This window comes from Cajanus cajan, chromosome 7, assembly GCF_000230855.2.
Source record: "Cajanus cajan strain Asha chromosome 7, NIPB_CcT2T_4, whole genome shotgun sequence".
Classification (NCBI taxonomy): domain Eukaryota; kingdom Viridiplantae; phylum Streptophyta; class Magnoliopsida; order Fabales; family Fabaceae; genus Cajanus; species Cajanus cajan.
In genome coordinates this window covers 959573-967475 of record NC_138523.1, presented here as the reverse complement: position 1 = coordinate 967475, position 7903 = coordinate 959573, and the positions used below count along the sequence as shown (strand labels likewise).

At 30.4% G+C, this 7903-nt stretch overlaps 1 long non-coding RNA gene across 1 annotated transcript; it reads right to left on the bottom strand.

The window, feature by feature from the left end:
* Positions 1-574: 574 nt before the first annotated feature.
* On the bottom strand, positions 575-7145 carry LOC145949727 (uncharacterized). Its single transcript, XR_014428155.1, has 2 exons — positions 1780-7145; positions 575-894 (listed from the first exon to the last, which is right to left on the bottom strand). It is a non-coding gene; the product is annotated as an uncharacterized LOC145949727 (long non-coding RNA).
* Between the last annotated feature and the right edge of the window lie 758 nt (positions 7146-7903).

Genomic DNA, 7903 nt, shown 5'->3' with positions numbered 1-7903 from the left:
GGCAAAAAATAATATAATTATTATAAGACTAAATTGAAAACATAATAATTTTAATATTAAAATGTAAAATAATGATACAAATAAAAATTAATAACATCACATATATCAAAACTCTTTCCAGTGACATACAAATTTAATCAATGACTCATGTATTCAGTATTTTAACCAATATAATCATTGGTTTGATTCTAACAACACTAAAGAGTCAACTTTCAATTGTCAAATGTTGCACTAAAAATTTGTTTAAGAACAAGTGAACCCTATTGTAAGAATAACAAAGAGAGAGATCAATTGTCAAACCTTTTTATTTTAAAGAATCAATTGTCAAACCTAAAAACTAATCGAAGTAATTTCTTCTTCAATAAAAGGTTTAGTATGCTAAGCATCACTATAGAACTAAGGCATTCCAACAAGGTTGACATTCTAAAGTCTATCAATCATTTATAGCACATTAAAAAAGAAAAAATAGTAACAATAACATGTGTGACACCCTCTACCCCAACATAATTACAATAGATATAAACCATCTATATATAAATTCTTTCTTAGTCTAATATAAAATAATTATCTCAAGTATCATTGGGTAAAAGATGCACATTCATAATTTTTAACTGTAAGTATCAAATTGTCAAGAAATAATAAAATAAAGATTATAGATTAATCCCAGTAAAGGTGGCAGAGCCTCCTAGTTAGGAATTAACTTATAATCTTTTAGTAAAATTATAATATGACAAAAATACACACTTTCAACATAAATAACATAAAAATTACAAAAGAAAAAAAATAATAATTTAACAATAAGTCTAGCTAATCCCGATGTCACATCCTATCAGAGCGAAACCCAAACAGAAGCCTAAGCTTCACCACCAACATCCTCAGCCTCATGCTAATTATCTGCATCATAATTTAAATATACACAAAAATGACAAGGGAGTGAGAAACTTCTCACTCAGTTGCAGATATAGAAATAAAAGTTAAATAGCACACACACACGCAATATAATTCACATATATAATCAATCTCACATATATGCTTATGTATAATGATTTTCTTGACTTGACTCACTAATGTATGCATGTGGCGCCATACGGAAGTTGCAGAATTCATCACTGGTGACCCGAAGGCACACCTATACAATTGTCGGTGACCCTAAGGTACACCTATCATTGGTGTTCATACACCTCGTTAGCATATCGTGGGTGACCCAAAGGTACACCTTGTTAGTCGTGGGTATGCGGCCTCAGCGGCACACCTGGAGTAATATGTGCATATGATGCATGTCATACATTCACAGACTCAACCTTTAGCATGTTACACATATCATATTCATATTTCATAATTAAGAATTATTTCAATAATCCAATTTAATAGTCCAATAGTCCAACAGTCCAAACAGTCCAACAGTCCAAACAGTCCAATAGTCCAACAGTCCAACAATCCAACAGTCCAGAGGTTGCTTAGGTATCATATTTTTTCAATAATAATATATTAAGATCTTTTAAGTAAAGTAGGAAGCTTAAAAGGTAATATAAGATAATAAGGAGGCTCAGCCTTCCATTTAAATAATAGATTACAAATTTATAAATACTTAGGAGGCTTAGCCTTCCATTCAAATAACAGATTCTAATATGTAAATAAATAAGATATAAAACAAAACACATCAATAATACATATTCAAAGAAATAAACAACAGGCAAGGGATCGGGAGCCAATCCAACAAACAGACTATTTAACAATTATTTCTACACCCCCAAGCAAGGTTTCCCACTCCCCCCTTACCTGGGTTTACAGAAATTTGGGCAGAATCTCCTCCTCTCTATCTTTCCTTAAAAGGAATCGGAATTAGGGCAGAATCTCTTCCTCTTTCTCCTTAAACAAGGCACTAGAGCAGAACCTCCTTTTCTTTCTCCTTCTCTCTCTCTTACTTTCTCTCTCTATTTCTCCAGAATTTCCTTCTCTCTAGAATTCTAAATTTTCAAAACCTTAGGCCTCTATTTATAGAATTTTTGAAGTTACTATGCACTATGCACTATTCATTAAAATAATATTATAAATTACTATGCACTATGCACTATTCATTATTATATTCAAATTAATTAAAATTTTGAAACGGAAAGAATCCGCAGCCCACGTTTCAGCCGCCCCTTCACTGTGCAATTGCATAGTAAAATACTATTCATTAAAATAATAATATAATTACTATTCATGAATAGTAAAATACTATTCATCCAAATAATTTGAGTTTTGCGTAAGCGCTTACGTTTTTTCAAAATTACTATTCATATGAATAGTAAAATACTATTCATAAATACGTATTCGTAAATAGTAAAATACGTATACATAAATAGTAAAAAATATGTATACATAAATAGTAAAATACGTATACGTAAATAGTAAAATACATAAATAAAATACTTATTCACATAATAAATACATAAAAAATATTTCTTTTCATTAAATAAAATTTGGGATGTTACAATTCTCCCCTCCTTTTAGAAATTTCGTCCCCGAAATTTTTGCAATGGTAAATTCTTTGCATTCTTACTTCTAATTCTTATGCAACATCACTACCTTGTTGATGTACAACTTATCCTTAAATCTCAAAACTCCATCCACTCCAAATTTAAACTCACTCTCCATACCTTGATTCAAGTTCTTTACTTTGCTTTCCATATTAGACCATCACGCTTCCCTTGCGCCACTCTGATACATTTTAGTAACTCCTAAATAAATGTTAAGAGTACTCTTATGTCCTTTCAAGTTTTATAACTAAACATCCAAATGTGTCCTTTCTAATCTCTTGCTTATTTGGGTCACTAATAAAGGATCTAACTCCTAGTTCCTCTAATCTTATCTATTAATCTGATAGTTACTTCCAACATAAATAATTCAATGCTACTAGGGTAATCTTACACATCAAGCATAAGTTTCTAAATTCTGCAATCAAATTCAATCCTTAAATCATCAAAATAATAATTTGGTTATCATGGTAATCCAGATATTTGCCACAACATCAACACCTAAGCATTAGATACACATATCAGATCACTAATTTACTACTCTATCTACAACCAATTCAAACTCTTCTATGATCAATTCTAAAGATCAGGTACCTAAGCATAATGTACACTCGGTATCCATATCAGTTCCCAAGTTTCACCATTTCATCTTCACCCAAGTCATAATCATATCCATCACCTTAACCTATAGCCTTATAACTTGTTACCAAAATAAATCAACTAATTATGCTCCTATAATTTTCTTCAACAATCCATTCGCTATTCATACTTAATCTCACAATACTAGAAGTAACCTTATAATCCAAACTTAAATTTCTAATTTAAGCCAAAAAGATTCATCTCTCTAATCATAATGAAAGATAAAGATTTCCTCAAAACATCAATCACCACAATGGCTTTAGCCAAATAATAAGATCAAAATTTTACTCCTTAAGAAATTTGAACTATTTCTTTTATCTCGTATTCAACCCCTTTGGTCAAAATATATTTAAGGTTCTTATGATCACTAAATACCTCAACCATAGAATCATATAGTTAGTGTCTCCAAATCTTTATATAAATGACAAAGTCGCTAACAAGGTTATGGGTAAGGTAATTTCTCTCATGAATTTTCAATTTCTTAGAAACATAAGCTACTATCTTTTCTTCTTGCCACAATATTCTTCCTAAACCTATTTTCAGAGACATATTTATATATCACAATAATCTTACTAAAATCTAGTAATATTAACACTAGTCAATCTTTCCTTAAGAGTTTGAAAACTACTTCCTCAATTGTTATCCCATACTAATGTAACTCCTTTCTAGTCAATTCAATCAAAGGTAATAGTAAGTAATTCAAAGAAGTAAGCAACGAAATGATTTGGGTAGTTAAAAAATATACACAGGTTCAAGAATTCCTGATATAGATTATCCTTACGGTTGATTCCAAGGGTAGGCAAGAAACAACCTAGTGAACTGAAACATCTTAATAACCAAAGAAACGAAGGCAAAAGCAATTTTTATAGTAAGAGCAGTTTAAACCATGAACAGCTGTTAAAAAAAAAAAAAAATTACTCACTGAATTTTCATATAAACTATCAAACAAGACTCCTGATTTTACTAATTGACTCAAGTATTTCTCACTTAAGCACAACTTAAGTAGATCTTCCTCCGCAAGAAATTTCATGGTCTAAAATACTCACCTCATACAATCCAAATTCATACTTAGACAATCTAGTTTAAATCTATTTTTTATGCCTAACAACTCAAAATATCATGATAGCATATATCTACCTGACAAACCGAGTTGTATTCATCCAAGTGATTTCAAACCTATCTCAAACGAAAGTTAAGTGAATAAGCTACAACTCTTTATGAAGACATAAGATTTCCAAGAGATCATCTCTTTAGCTAAAGATTCAAATATCACCACTAATAAATTCAATGCTTACTAAATTTCTAATCACCAAGGCAGTCATAACTTGAAGTTCTAGATTTTTGTTTCATCTTATCCTAGTTCTATTGAAAAGATAATATCTAAAGCCATATTCTTCATAAAGACCTCAAAATATAAATTTTGTCGATATAATACTCATACTATCATAACAAACTATAATGAAAATATTTTCGACACCAAATAGCAATAATGTATCAATATATCTAATGCCACAAAATACCTCAACTTTTTCCAAATTCACTACTTAATTTCTCATTCAAGTCTCTCCTTACTTTTCTCAATCAAAACAACTCACATGCTACCTAAACCATAAATAATTAACATACCAATAATAACACTTAAGGGAATTAACATCATTTCGATCTCTCACCAAAGAGACAACCACCTTTAGATTCAACCTGCTACAACTATAGATGTCAGAAATTTCACCAATCATAAACTCTTAGTACACTCAATATATCACCTCCCATCCAAGGTTCTAATAATTCGAGTTGGCTAACACTATCATGATTATCATTCCTCTGATTACAAACTAACTTAACAATCTCAAACTCAACAATATCAACACAGGACGAACATCATCATCATAGTACACAACAAACAAGACATAGTCAGAGTACACAACAGAGTCATGATAAGCACATAACACACACGGTTGATAAAATCGACTTGCTCTGATACCACTAAATGTGACACCCTCTACCCCAACATAATTACAATAGATATAAACCATCTATATATAAATTCTTTCTTAGTCTAATATAAAATAATTATCTCAAGTATCATTGGGTAAAAGATGCACATTCATAATTTTTAACTGTAAGTATCAAATTGTCAAGAAATAATAAAATAAAGATTATAGATTAATCCCAGTAAAGGTGGCAGAGCCTCCTAGTTAGGAATTAACTTATAATCTTTTAGTAAAATTATAATATGACAAAAATACACACTTTCAACATAAATAACATAAAAATTACAAAAGAAAAAAAATAATAATTTAACAATAAGTCTAGCTAATCCCGATGTCACATCCTATCAGAGCGAAACCCAAACAGAAGCCTAAGCTTCACCACCAACATCCTCAGCCTCATGCTAATTATCTGCATCATAATTTAAATATACACAAAAATGACAAGGGAGTGAGAAACTTCTCACTCAGTTGCAGATATAGAAATAAAAGTTAAATAGCACACACACACGCAATATAATTCACATATATAATCAATCTCACATATATGCTTATGTATAATGATTTTCTTGACTTGACTCACTAATGTATGCATGTGGCGCCATACGGAAGTTGCAGAATTCATCACTGGTGACCCGAAGGCACACCTATACAATTGTCGGTGACCCTAAGGTACACCTATCATTGGTGTTCATACACCTCGTTAGCATATCGTGGGTGACCCAAAGGTACACCTTGTTAGTCGTGGGTATGCGGCCTCAGCGGCACACCTGGAGTAATATGTGCATATGATGCATGTCATACATTCACAGACTCAACCTTTAGCATGTTACACATATCATATTCATATTTCATAATTAAGAATTATTTCAATAATCCAATTTAATAGTCCAATAGTCCAACAGTCCAAACAGTCCAACAGTCCAAACAGTCCAATAGTCCAACAGTCCAACAATCCAACAGTCCAGAGGTTGCTTAGGTATCATATTTTTTCAATAATAATATATTAAGATCTTTTAAGTAAAGTAGGAAGCTTAAAAGGTAATATAAGATAATAAGGAGGCTCAGCCTTCCATTTAAATAATAGATTACAAATTTATAAATACTTAGGAGGCTTAGCCTTCCATTCAAATAACAGATTCTAATATGTAAATAAATAAGATATAAAACAAAACACATCAATAATACATATTCAAAGAAATAAACAACAGGCAAGGGATCGGGAGCCAATCCAACAAACAGACTATTTAACAATTATTTCTACACCCCCAAGCAAGGTTTCCCACTCCCCCCTTACCTGGGTTTACAGAAATTTGGGCAGAATCTCCTCCTCTCTATCTTTCCTTAAAAGGAATCGGAATTAGGGCAGAATCTCTTCCTCTTTCTCCTTAAACAAGGCACTAGAGCAGAACCTCCTTTTCTTTCTCCTTCTCTCTCTCTTACTTTCTCTCTCTATTTCTCCAGAATTTCCTTCTCTCTAGAATTCTAAATTTTCAAAACCTTAGGCCTCTATTTATAGAATTTTTGAAGTTACTATGCACTATGCACTATTCATTAAAATAATATTATAAATTACTATGCACTATGCACTATTCATTATTATATTCAAATTAATTAAAATTTTGAAACGGAAAGAATCCGCAGCCCACGTTTCAGCCGCCCCTTCACTGTGCAATTGCATAGTAAAATACTATTCATTAAAATAATAATATAATTACTATTCATGAATAGTAAAATACTATTCATCCAAATAATTTGAGTTTTGCGTAAGCGCTTACGTTTTTTTCAAAATTACTATTCATATGAATAGTAAAATACTATTCATAAATACGTATTCGTAAATAGTAAAATACGTATACATAAATAGTAAAAAATATGTATACATAAATAGTAAAATACGTATACGTAAATAGTAAAATACATAAATAAAATACTTATTCACATAATAAATACATAAAAAATATTTCTTTTCATTAAATAAAATTTGGGATGTTACAACATGGGAGTACTATACCAAAATCATATAAGAATCAACAAAAATGAAAAGAAGGTAAACCACAACGATCACGAGAGAAAAAAAAAAAAAAAAAAAAAACCTCCCAAACATAAGAAGGTAGAATAGGCCACCACTTATAAAGAATCTCATGCTTTAAACCAAAACCAACTAATTTGAGTGCACATTGATTTCCCCCTTATAAATATGGGAATGAAATAAAAGCATATGTGAAAAAAGTGACAGACAATGCCGCCATTTGTCATGAATGTCCTAAGAAACAATCTGAGTGTTTTCATGTCCACAAGGGGTACAAAGATATGTGACAAGGCATAACTCAAAACATGAAGTCTGTTAAGGATTGTTAAGTCAAAAGACAATTTTGAATCCTCAAGTTTTAATGATAACAAACGAAAGATTTTCTTTCTAAGAAAAATTAAATATCTACAAAGATATACTATATCAAACAAAATGTGAAAATATATATATATATATATATATATATATATATATATATATATATATATATCATCTGTAAGATGAAGAAAATCAAATAAAGCATACAGTCTATCTCTATGTATTAAAGATATACTTCCAGATGAACCTAACGTTAAATTTCATTAAATGTTTTATTCCTTAATAGATCGAACAAGAAATAAACTTTAGAACTCTCAAAATCTGTTAAAGAAGAAAAATACAAAATATTGTTAGAAGCAAAAAGTAAAATCATGGATATCATGGTAAAGGCTCTACAAAAAACTACT